The 11,919-nt window shown below is 59.8% G+C and overlaps 1 protein-coding gene across 3 annotated transcripts in view; it reads left to right on the top strand.

Moving 5' to 3' along the window:
• The window catches only part of ZNF423 (zinc finger protein 423), a 259,489-nt gene that overhangs the window by 139,252 nt on the left and 108,318 nt on the right, over positions 1-11,919 (top strand). The window lies entirely within an intron of this gene.

Genomic DNA, 11,919 nt, shown 5'->3' on the forward strand with positions numbered 1-11,919 from the left:
CCTTCAGGGCCGGGCGGTGAGATGCAGAAAGAGCGCGGATGGGGACGCCGGCCGGGCACTCAGACCTTCCGAGCGCCGAATGCGTCTGCTGCTGCTTCATGCGAGCCCTTCGTCCCTCCTGTCCACGTCTGTGACACAGGACCAAGCGCGTGACTGCCTCACGGGGCTGCTGAGAGGGCAAAGAGAGCCTCCGTTTGGGGCTGTTTCCCTTCCTCCCACACAGGCGAGGCCCCTGGGTTCTCTAGATGCTGGACCGCGGAGGGATCTGAGCGGAAGAGCAGCGGTTCTGGGTACCCAAGTGACAGCTGTGTGACCTTGCCCTTGCAAGGCGGACCCTCCAGACCAGGAACCCGGCCTCCTCGTGGCCTCCCAGGTGTCTGGGCTGGGAGTGTGGACCCGAGCCACACACCCTCCCAGCCTTTGGCCCGGTCCTCCGAGAAAGCCTGCACCGTGCAGGGCGCTCTTGGACCTGGGCGGAGTCACCCAGCCAGCTTCTCCCCACCAGGCTCTGTGACTCACGTCTGTGTCCTGCGTGGGTAGGAGCACAGATGCTAAACTCCGGAGACTCACATTCAACACCCAGCTCAGCCCTTTCGGACCGTAAGTGCCTGGATGTGTTGTTTAACCTTTGTCAGCCTCAGTTTTCTCATCTGCAAAATGGGAATGGCAAGGATACCTCATCAGACCCTTGTGGTTATTAAAGGGGATGCAGGGTTGTCCCCCACCCCAGGTCTGACTGGTCCAGGGCCTTTCCAGGTGGGTTGGACTGGTACAGACAGCACCTTGGTTCTGGCTAGTCCTGTGGGCTTAGCTACATTCTGCTGGGTGCCAGCCAGACCTGGGGGGAGGGCGACAGCCCTATTCTGGCGAATTCTGGTTCTCCCCAGGGCCTCCACCAGGGAGCACCGAGCTGCTGAGGCCTCCTGAACCTGGTTTAGCACCCCCCAGATGCCCTGCCCATGACCCCTCCTGGTACCTGCCCTGGCTGCTGTGAGCTCAGGGAGCTGTGTGGTGGGCTCTGGGGACTGCCATGCAGGGGCCCAGAGTGGCAGTAGGCTCCTAGGACAGGTATTCCCCAGCAGCGGCTCCCAGAGCCTTACCTGTCACCTCCTCTCGCATCATCTGCTCCCCGGAGGATCTGGGACTGGGTGCATGTGTCACCTCTCATTGCCCCCAGCTCCCTGGGTGTGGATGTGGGAGTCGTGGGTGTTGAGGCTGGGGCACACCTGTAGACTGTGCCAGGCTGGTTTTGCCCATGCAGAGCCTTGAAAACCCCAGAGACGGGCATCATGGGGGAGAGAATGGGGGTGGGGGTGCACTGCCACACCTCCCCTGATGGGGTGAGTTCGCTTTCCGAAGGCCTCGCAGGCCAGAGGGACCGTGGGCTTTGGCGTCGGAGACCTTTGACTCCGGTCCCCAGCTAATGGCAGGGTGGGGGAGGGGGCGGGGAGACGAGGTGACGCTTCAAGAGCTGGGGACTCACCCTGGGCCAGATGCCCCGTCCACCTGTTCTGCATGCTGGCTGCAGTGACCAGGGCTCTGCAGGGCAAAGTCCTTGGAGTGGCCACGCCCCCTTCTGCACTGTGCGTCCCAGTCTCAGGTCATCGGCACCGCTCTGCTGTGATTTCTGCAGCGTCTGAGTGTCACAGGTCCCAGGGTTCCCCTCGTGGTTTTCCTGACATCCATTCTCTTTTTGCACTTACTCATTCACTTACTTAACTGCAAAGCCAGTTGCACTTGCTCGAAGGAGACGACTCTGTAAAAGTAAACTAAAAACAAACCCAAAGGAAAAAACCCACATTGGTGTTATTGCAGCCAGAAGCTGTCGCCTTCTGCCTGCTGAGCCTGGGTCTGTCCTCTCCCGGTTGGAATGAATGACGCTGGAGAGGGTCCCACACAGGGCCACTTGGAGGCCCCCACTCCTGTACCTGGGGGTGCACGGGAGGTGGGCAGAGCTGGGCCCTGAGTCTGGGCTGGGTTTGGGTGCCCAGTGGCCATGGAGGGGGCTCTTTGGGAATCACTGTGGCTCAGGGACTGGGCTGGGCAAGGCGTGCTGACTGATGACAGGGGTGGCTTTGCTGGCACTTTTGGAGAAATAAATATGGAACCATTCCAGACTCGCCCCACAAACTGCTATGGAACTCGGGGCCTGTGCCTTCTCTGAGTTGCAGGTGTCTGGTCTGTAAGTGGGGGTGTAGATGGGGTCCCCGAATAGGATGGAGGGGAGGACTCAACGAGGTTGAGCTTAAGCAGAGACTGGCACTATGCCCAGCACGCGCAGAAGGCTCTGCCTTTGGTGATGCTGGGAGGTTATTTCAGTCTGAAGTTTAGGAAGTGTCTTGGTGCGCTCGTGTCCCAGACCTCAAAGGATGCACGGGGTACGGGAGCGCCCCAAGGGCTGAAAAATTGTGCCACCAAGATCCACAATTCAGGGTCAGCAGTGGCCCAGTGGTAGAGCCCAGAGGTCTGGGAGGGATACCAATGGTGGTAGAGGGAGTCCAGGAAGGCTTCCTGGAGGCAGTGGCTTTGAAGGCATGTTAGCCAGGACAGAGCAGGTTTGGGATGCCACAGTGGCAGTATGGGCTTCCAGAAGTGCTGCTCACCTCTCTCCCCTCAAAGCAGAAAGAACATCCACTCTCTCCAAGCCCCGGGTGGGGGGGGGCGCAGCTCCGGCTGCCACGTGCCTTTCCCCCCCTGGCGCTGGCTGATGCCTGCACGCTCTGAAGACTTCCAGACTGTAGCGCTGACGTGTGCCGCTAAAACGCAGGGCACGGAAGAACGCCACCCAGACAGGCTCAGTTCCAGTCAAAGGATTGTTTTCCTACAGAAAAGCTTCGCCTAAACTTAATAGTTTTAAATGGCAACGGGTACCAATTAGACTTTTAATCTTGCTGTTCCCTCCGGCAGTTGGAGGATGTGTGTGGTTTGTGTTTAATCAGAGTTGATTTATCTTTTATTTTGGGGAGTGGCTCTGGAAGAGGGGAGGAGGTGAAGAGACTATTTTGGGGTTTTCTTCTGGTCCTGCCAAGGCCCCCAAGGTTGGGGGAGAGGTACCAGGCACTCCAAGTTTGGGGCTCTCTGTTAGGCAGTGGTAGATGACATCTCCAGGGTGCCCACTGAGACCCCTCATGACCCCCAAAGGGAGCCGGAGGGGCTGCCACCGCAATCCCGCCCGCAGACCCCAATGCCGAGTTGAATATATGGATTATCCCCAAATTTCTGTGGCGGTAAGACGAGTTATTATTGATTCACAGAGCACGACCAAACGGCGCTGCATGAATTAGCAAACAGCTGTTTCTAATTTGAGTTTAGAACGGTACACAGAGGAACTTGTTTGTCTCTTCACTCCTTTCATTTATAATGCATTTTAATCACCGCTACAGGTGAGAAAAATGTAGAAACAAGCTTGTATCTTGTGGAAGAAACAAAGGAGAGACAGATGCTAACAGATTTCCACTCTGTGATAAAAGGGATGTTTGGTGCACTTTACATGTAATTAGAACGCAGCTGTTTCTGGTCCCAGGTCCACGCACGCGGCCGAATGTGGGCTCCGCCGCTCCCCGAAGGGAGTAAAGAAAAATAGTGATTCAACCCCGAAAGCATTTTGCTTTCTCTCGCCTTGAGCAGAGAACCCTTTGCTCTGGGGCTTGGTGGTGTTGTTGCGAGAAGGCTTGGGGAGATGACTTCAGAGTAGGTGGGGGCAGGCAGGGGTGCGGGGGTGGCCCAGGCCAGCGGTGATGGGACAACCTTCTGCACTCCTCCGCTAGTTAGAAGCGCCCCATCTTTGGGGCGTCCGTCATAGGCGCAGGTTGCGGGGGGGGCCCTCCTTCCTTGCAGGGGGCTGGTCAGCGCTGTCCAGCCGCAGCCAGTTCGAGCACAGCCGGCTCTCGGGTGAGCGGGCTCTGCTGGCTTCCCTTTTTTTCCCCTGGTTTGTTTAATTTCTGCAATAAAAGTCAAGCTCAATTGCATTTTCAATATCAGCACTAAGTAAATTTGTCTAAGGGATGGAACAGCAGGGCGGGCTGCGTGCGCAGCGAGGTCAGAGGCTTCAAGGGGAAAGGCACGTGCCTGCCTCCCTCCGGTCCAGCGGGTCCAGCAGGTCCAGCAGCCCCTTAAGGTGGCCGTCCCCGCTCAGGGGAGGCAGAGGGTGTCTGGGAGTCATTAGCATCTGTGTTCCTGAACAATCTTTTGAAGGCAACGTTGGCTTTTTCTATCGGCTGCAAATTCTAGCTGCCACCCACTGCTCAGCCCCAGGGTTGCTCCTCCACTTCCTGGACTTTGTCCCCACGGCACCCCACTTTGGGAATCAGAATCTGTGTGTGTGTCCTATGGCCACTGTCACAAGCCACCGTGGACTTTGTGGGCTAAAACAAGGAAGGTGACCTGACAGTTCCGTTGGCCAGCCGTCTGAGCAGCCTCTCTGGACTACGGTCCGTGTTGTGGGCAGGACTCGGTCTTTTCTGGAGGCTCTGGGCACGAGGTCTGTGTCCACAGCTGCCCACTGAGGGGCTCGGCTCGTGGCTCGTGGCCTCCTGCCACCTTCCAGGCCAACCACCATGTCCCTCCAGCCTCCTCTCGTGCCGGTCTCTGGCCCAGAGGGTTTCGCTCTGGCCCTGTCAGCAGCCTGCCTCGTCAGCCATCCTGTGGGAAGCGAGGTCAGCTACCCTCATGGCTGCCAGGCCTCAGAACCAGCCTGGCTGGGGTGGCGCTGCCCACTCAGGACATGACTTTACCTTTGTGGCAGGTGCGATGTAGTGTGTGGGACTCCCCTGGGTTCAGCGGGAGCCATCAGGCTGGCACTGTGCTGGTATGTGGGGGACCTTAGGGAAGGGGGTGTAGCTTCTGCCATGGGACAGGCCTTGGACTGGCACCCAAGGCCTGGAGAGGCAGTACAGGCTAGTGGTTAGTGTAGGGGGGGCTTGGGAGGGTGGCATTGGCCACTTGCTAGCTGTGTGTGCCCAGGAAGTGGCTTTCCCTCTTGGAGCCTCCGTTGGCACAGTTAGGAACAAGGGAAGGGTGACTGTATCCAACTCACAGGGAGCTGTTGTGAGACTTAAGTGCACAAACGCTGGCGAAGGACCTGGTTTGTAGAAAACGGTCCCTAAGCAGCCACTGCCGTGTATCTTTGGGGCAACTCTCCCCCCACCCGTACTCCGCCTTGCCTGTGTCAGTTCCTCATGGCCGGTGTGGTGGGGTCAGGCGTTCCGGGATGGATGGCCACCACTGGCACCAGTGGGAGGCCAGGAACGGACAGGCACTCTGGCCGCCTCCCGTCTGTGACTTCCCTGCCTGGCTTAGTTTGATGCCTGGCTCTGAGGACTGAGTTCCTGCTGAGACAGTGAGGGTGTCTCACCCCACTTGGGAGCTAGGGCCCGGTGGCCCCCATCTCCTATGGGGCCTTTGTGGGCTGCAGCCCCCCACACTGGCCTGGGCGCTCACTGTGGGGGAAGCTCATCGCTGTTTCCTGGACACAGCTCCAGGTCAGGGTCTCAGAGGTGCCCAGTCCCCCTCCGTCACGGAGGCAGTGGCCCAGAAAGGGAAGGTGACTTCCCTAAGCCCTCCCCCCAGTCCCCACAGCAGTGCTGCCCCTGGGGCCTAGGGCTCCTCCAGATGCATGTTCCCTGTGCTGCCCCAGGTGTCTGGGGTGCTGAGAGGCGCACAAAGCTGTGAAGTTTCCGGAGGAGAGATCAGCAGTACGCCCAGGGGCCCGCGAGCTGAGCTGGCACCATTGCACACCTGGAAAGCCACCCGTGTAGCTTCCGGCTGCCTCTCTTGGAAGTGTGGTCGGTCGTATGCCCTGGAGCACGTTCATGCCTCACAGCTCCTCTCACCTCGGGCCCTGGGGACCCTGATCTGCATCCCAGGCTGCCAGCCTGCCCACTCTGGGCAGGCTCCACGCACGGTCCACCTGGCTTGGTCTGGCCAGAGACCCCCCTCGGAGCGCCACACAGCTCCCAGCCGGGCATCTCCCACGTCCTGCCCTCTGTCTCAGGTGGCACTACAGGGTATGGGGGACCTGCTTGCCCCAAGGCCTCCCTTCTCAGAGAGGGCAGGCCACTCCTTTCCTGGCGGAGGGAACCTGACGGTCAAAGACCTCTTCGCTCGCCCTGGGCACCAGGGCACCAGACCCTTCCTCCAGTTTGCTCAGTGCCCTTCAACATGGGCTCGCGCAGCCTTCGTGTGCGGCAGATGGCCATGGATCGCGGCACTCACGTCTCCTGAGCACAGACCCCACCTTGGGGACTCTGCCCAAAGCTTGCCTGGCCGCACGGCCACGTGTCACCCCCTGGATTCCCTGTAGCCTGTGGGATTGGTATCCGTGCTTCCCGAGTGGGGGTTCCCGCTTTTCCGAGCTGCGCCCCAGTGATTCCCACTGCTGAGGTGGCACCCTGCAGGAAGGTGTCTCCTCAGCGGTCTTCATTTTCCCAAGGGGATGGGCAAACGGCGGGGACCCCTCGTAGGGCTTCGGGAAGGATGGCCGGGCCTTTATGACCAGGGCAGTCTGGACAGTTGGAATATTGTACAAAACGGCCTCCTATCTACCCAGAAGGGGCTCTGGAAACCAAAGTCCCACCGTTCCCTTTTCCAGCAGAGGCGGCTGAGGCCCAGGTCCCCCGATGGGCTCTGTCCTGCCCTCTTTTCTGTCCCCGGCACACCTGCCCCGCTGCCTCGCCTGCTTCACACCAGCCTTCCCTCACCGTCTAGGACGTCAGGTCATTTCCATTCACGTCGGTGGTGCCGCCCAGCCTGCAACGTTCTAGAAATCCGGAGCTGCTTGGCCATCCCTTCTGTTTTTAGAAAAGATTTTTATTTATTTTTAGAGATGAGGGAAGGAAGGAGAAAGAGAGGAAGAGAAAGAGCTATCAGTTGCCTCTCGCTCGCCCCCAACTGGGAACCAGCCCACAACCCAGGCATGTGCCCTGACTGGGGACTGAACCAGCGGCTTTTTGGTCCACAAGCAGGTGCTCACCCACTGAGCCACACCAGCCAGGGCTGCAAGAGCATCACTCCTTTTCACCATCCCATCTGCTTCAGGGACCCTCCCAGTGTCCTTGTCCCAGCTGTTTCTCTTGTATACCTTTGGCGACCGGGGGCTCACTTTCTCCTTACTCTGCCCCTCATGGCAGTAAGGTCCCCTGTTTCAACTCACTCCTGCGGACTGGCCACTTTGCCTCACCTGTCCAGGCTCTTCCCCGACAGCCCCCTCCTGGACTCCCTGTTACAGGAGGTGGTGCCTCGAGGCTGTGTCCCAACAAGGGGCAGCTGAGGCCGTGTTCGGCCCTGCCAGCTTGGGATCCACCCTGCTCACCCTGCCACTCAAGCCCAGCTCACGTTCTTCTTTTCCGCTCAGTTGAGTTTTTATCAGAATGTCTCCTCTTTGATGCTCTTTTGGGTCTTCTTCCTGCAGCGGCCAGGAGAAGGCTCCTAGAGCCTGTTCCCGACCAGGCCTTTGTGAGGGGTGGTCGTCTTCCAGGGACTTCAGCCTCCGCTGTGAAAGTGATTGTTATCCCCACCTCGTTACATTTCTCCGTGCTGTTGGGGACGGGGACATGGAGGGCCGAGTCCCTGTTCCCCACCGACCTGACATAACGATGTCCCTGGCCCAAAGGAGAGGAGCCATGCAAAACTGGTCAAGAGCCCCAGTCAGAACCTGGCTGGTCGGTTCCTGGGTTACCTGCCTGCTTGCTGTGTGGCACAGGGCGGGTTATTCAGCCTCTCTGTGTCTCGGTTTTCTCACCTGTCAATGAAACGACAAGTATACCTATCATCTGGCCGTTGCGAGGACCGACAAGTTAGCACCCGCCAAGCTCTTAGAAGCGTGCACAGCACACAGGGAACTCTAGACAAGCAGGAACTGGGAAGGAAGAAGATAAACAGGTCGAGCTGGATTTCCCCCGAACCTACCTTCTCCCCGAGTCACTGCAGGGAACCTGGACGTGGCCTCCGCCCCATTTCTGCGTGTGTGTGGCGTCCGACAGTTGGCACGAGGGGAGCCTCACCTCTGTGAGGCGGGGACCCCTGATCCCCCTGCCGACGCCTGCACACCCATCCTGAGCTCTTCGGCCAGCCTGCTCCCTCCACCAGCTCTGGAGCACCAAGCGGGGGGGCCCCCAAAGCAGCACGCACTTGGCGGGGGGCAGCCGGCAGCAGCCCAGGTTAACGGTTACGAGGACAAAAGGCTCTGAGCAGGGGGCTGTGAGCTTGGGACTTTTTTCGCCAAGTGAGCCCATTTCCCCGGCTGGGCCTTCGCCTTGTCAGGAGCCTCATTTTCATTTTGGTTCTGACGATTGTAGTCCCAGCGGTTGCTCAGTCTGTCCCTCCCAGAATAACCAGGTTTTGAAACTTGTTTGTAAAATACAGCCAACCAGGAGGCCCCACAGGGGTCCTGGGGGGGCCTGGGGCACCCAGCAGGTTGATTCTTTCCCATGAAACCTGGTGGGGCCATGGCAAGGGGGTCCCGTCCCCCTGGACCCACAGGGCTGGGACTCCTGCTGAGTGGCTGAGGGCGCGAAGTCGGGTGTCATCGACCCCTGAGGACGCAAAGAAATGAACTGCAGGAGCAGAAGCACCTAGCCCCGCGCTGGCCCTCCGGACACGCTCAGTCAGTGTGTCAGGTCCGCCAAGAAGTTCGCTTGGCTTGTTTCACACAATGGATCCAGGGGCACTTAGTTGTCTTTAACTTCATTTGAGACAATTTTGTTAGATGGTATCGTGACAGCTGTCATATCTGCCTGCACTTAAAAAAACCCGTCAAAATTGGTGAATTTTTATGTGGCCGTTTCAATACTGAAGATGGCAGAAAATAAGCAATGCTTTTGGCATAGTATGCTTCATTATTTCAAGAAAGGTAAAAACGCACCTGAAACGAGAGGGAAAAGATCTGTGCGGTGTGTGGAGAAGGTGCCGAGACCGATCGAACCTGTCAGAGGTGGTTTTTGGAGTGTCGAGCTGCAGATTTCTCTCTGGACGGCGGCGCTCCCCGGTCCGGTGGACCAGCGGGAGTTGATAGCGATCCAATGGAGACATTAACTGAGAACAACCAACGTTCTACCACGTGGGAGACGGCCCGCATGCCAGAATATCCAAATCAGTCAAGTCACTGGTGAACGTGAAAAACGTGTCTTTCATTTTACAGAAAAAACGAAGTGGGCTTTTTGGCCAGCCCGCCAGCTGCCAGAGTTGTCACCACTGCCAGTGCTACTAGTCGGTACACATTTGTTGTCGGCCAACCCGTGCTCCCTCTTTAACAGCGTCACCGGCATGCCATTTGCATACTGCACAGCTCTGTGACCCTCAGTACCTTCATGGAGCGGAGCAGTCCCGCCACGGCGCCCGTGCAGGGCTTCTCCGGGACCTCGGAACGCCGCACACAGTCCCTTCCCACTCCTTCCTCAAGCCCCCGCCGGCCGCTCGGCTGCTTTCCGTCTCTGCCCGGGCGCCTGGTCTGGATGTGCCACGGAAGCGGAATGAATCATCGTGGTGCTCCGAGTTAGTTTTTCTCGTCCACTCCCCAGGGTGGCTCTCCTTTTCCCGATGCGGAAGCTGCCTCTCGGGGGTTCCCGGGCATGGCCGTGGGCAGACGGATACACAAGGGGCTTTGAGGGCAGGTATCCGCGCTCCTCCTTGGGCAGGCAGCGTGCGGTTCCGGGGCAGTGAGTTCCATCCGTGCCTCACGGGCCTCGGAGCGGGGGCCTCCCTGAACTGCAGACAGTGGACCAGCTGCCGTTGCCCTGTCCCAGAGGGTCAAAGGGGATCCAGGTGCGACCTCACTGGAGGCTAGACACACGGTCCCCTCTCCCTTTGTCACCTGCGCAGGTCTAGTCTTCTTCAGCCGACCTGCGGAGGCTCATCCAGACCCACGTTCTGGTCAGGGGGCCGGCTAGACAGTCCTGGCGCAGTCGCCTCCTGGGGCAGCCCACTGTGGCCGTGCCTCAGTTTCCTCATCTGTGCAGTGGGCACGGCCCTGGCTCCCCCCATTGCTAGTCCTGGGAAAGTGCTCAGCAGAATCGCCGGCGCACAGGACAGGCTCCACGGCCCCCCAGTGAGTCCGAGGAGCCTGAGCCACGGCATTAAAATGATAAAAGCTGGTTGAGCCCGGCCCGGGGGCAGGGGCTCGGCAGGTCCCCCGGGTGCCCTTGCTCCAGCCACCTCTTCCCTCGGGTCCCTTCGCGCCCCCTGGAGCCCAGTGGGGCCGGGCCGCCTCCCGCCCCATCGAATCCGAAGTGCTGGGAGCATCTGCGTCCCTGCCGTCTGAAGGGCCCTGTAACGGGAGGCCCCCAAGGGAGCAGGCGCCTCAGTCGGGGAGGTGGCCGTGCCAGGCTGGGTGTCTGGGTGTCTGGGTGTCAGGTGGGGAGGCTGCCGGAGCTGCTGGACTCGGGGCCGGGAGCTTTGCCAGCAGTGCCTGTGGGGGCGGGGCAGATCCTCAGGTCTGAGGGCTCCGGGGTGGGGGGACGGCCTGGGAGCAGGCTCTGAGCCAGCCCCCAGGGACCCTGCCAGACACTGGGGCCCGGCTCACTGTCTCTTGACATCCGGGGTTGGCCTGGGATGGCCGCCGAGCTGTGAGGATCCGGCATCCCTGTGATGGTGTGAGTGCGATGCTGGTGTCGGCAGGTGAGTGTGTGATGAGTGCATGTGTGTGTGCGAGGGGCAGTGTGCAAATGGATGTGTCCAATTGTATGTGATGTGGGTGTGGCTGTGTGTGTGTAGGTGAGTGTGTGTTTGTGTCTCAGTTTGTGAGTTGTTGGGGTGACGTGTGAGCTGTGTGTGTGCGGTCCCCCTGCCCCTTCCCTTCTGGAGGGTCTGGGGGGCTCTGACAGGACCCTCTGGGATGCATCTGGAAGGCTGCGCTGGGCTGGCTGGGCTGGGGAGGCGGGTGCCGAGGTTGGTTTCCTTGGGCTTACAAGTGCAAGGTCAGTGCGGCCGAATCTGAGCTTTTGTCTGCCTTTCCCCCGCTCTCTCAGCCAGCCTGCGGTCCGTTTCATTCATTATTAAGTTTTAAATCCACCAACGAAACTTGAGCCACAGAACTCAGAGCCGGCTCTGGCTGGCTGGGTTCAGCCCGCACCGCGTCTTGGGGAGCTGCACTGGCTTGATTTGCTGCGTCCTGTGTGCCTTTGTTTTCCGATAAACAGCTGGTGCCCTTGCCTCTGAGGCTGGATGGGCCAGCAGAGGCCCAGGGGTGGGGGTGGGGTGGGGGTGGAGGTGTCCTTGGTCCCTGGGGAGGGTGGGCCGCACTGGGTGTCAGGCAAGGGGAGCCTTTCCCACCTGCGCCGCCCCGCCCATCGGGCAACATAAGGGCCTGCTAGCCTCTGAGCTCTGTGGCCATCTCCGTCCCAGTCCCCCCTCTAATCTCTGTCACTGTCTTCGGGGACCTGGGTTGGATGTGGGTGAGTCCTGGGGAAGAGGCGAAGCCGAGGAAAAAGCCCCCTGGGAGAGTGGTGGTGGGGATGCTTCAGGCCCATTCCCAGGGCCCGCTGCTCTCTCCTGCGTGTGCTCTCAGGTCCGAGGCCACGCGCCCGTGACTCCCTGCTTCATTTGTGTGTCTGCCACCTGGTGGGACCGCTCGGCGTCATCAGTCCCCTGTCCCCAGGCGGTGCAGCCTCGTTTGTGGATGTGACTTGCATTTTCTTGCAAGCTTACCTGGGCCCCCCAGGACCGGTGGGCTTTCCCACCAGGGTGAGGGGCTAGAGGGGAGGCAGCCCCCGTCTCGATCAGGTGATGGAACTTGTCTCACTTCTGGGGACTCTGTCAAGGCTGCCCCAGCATCCTCCCCATTAGGGAAGAGGCCATGGGAGTACGTAGTCCAGCGAGGTCCAGGCGGGCACATCCCCGCCGTGTCCTGCCGCGCCTCTGCCACCCACTCTGCAGGTGGGAGGGCCCTCATGGCTGCTGGCTCCCGCCCCCCCCAACCCCTCCCCA

This window comes from Sturnira hondurensis, unplaced genomic scaffold, assembly GCF_014824575.4.
Source record: "Sturnira hondurensis isolate 20B ecotype Veracruz unplaced genomic scaffold, ASM1482457v3 Scaffold0016617, whole genome shotgun sequence".
In the NCBI taxonomy this organism is placed as follows: domain Eukaryota; kingdom Metazoa; phylum Chordata; class Mammalia; order Chiroptera; family Phyllostomidae; genus Sturnira; species Sturnira hondurensis.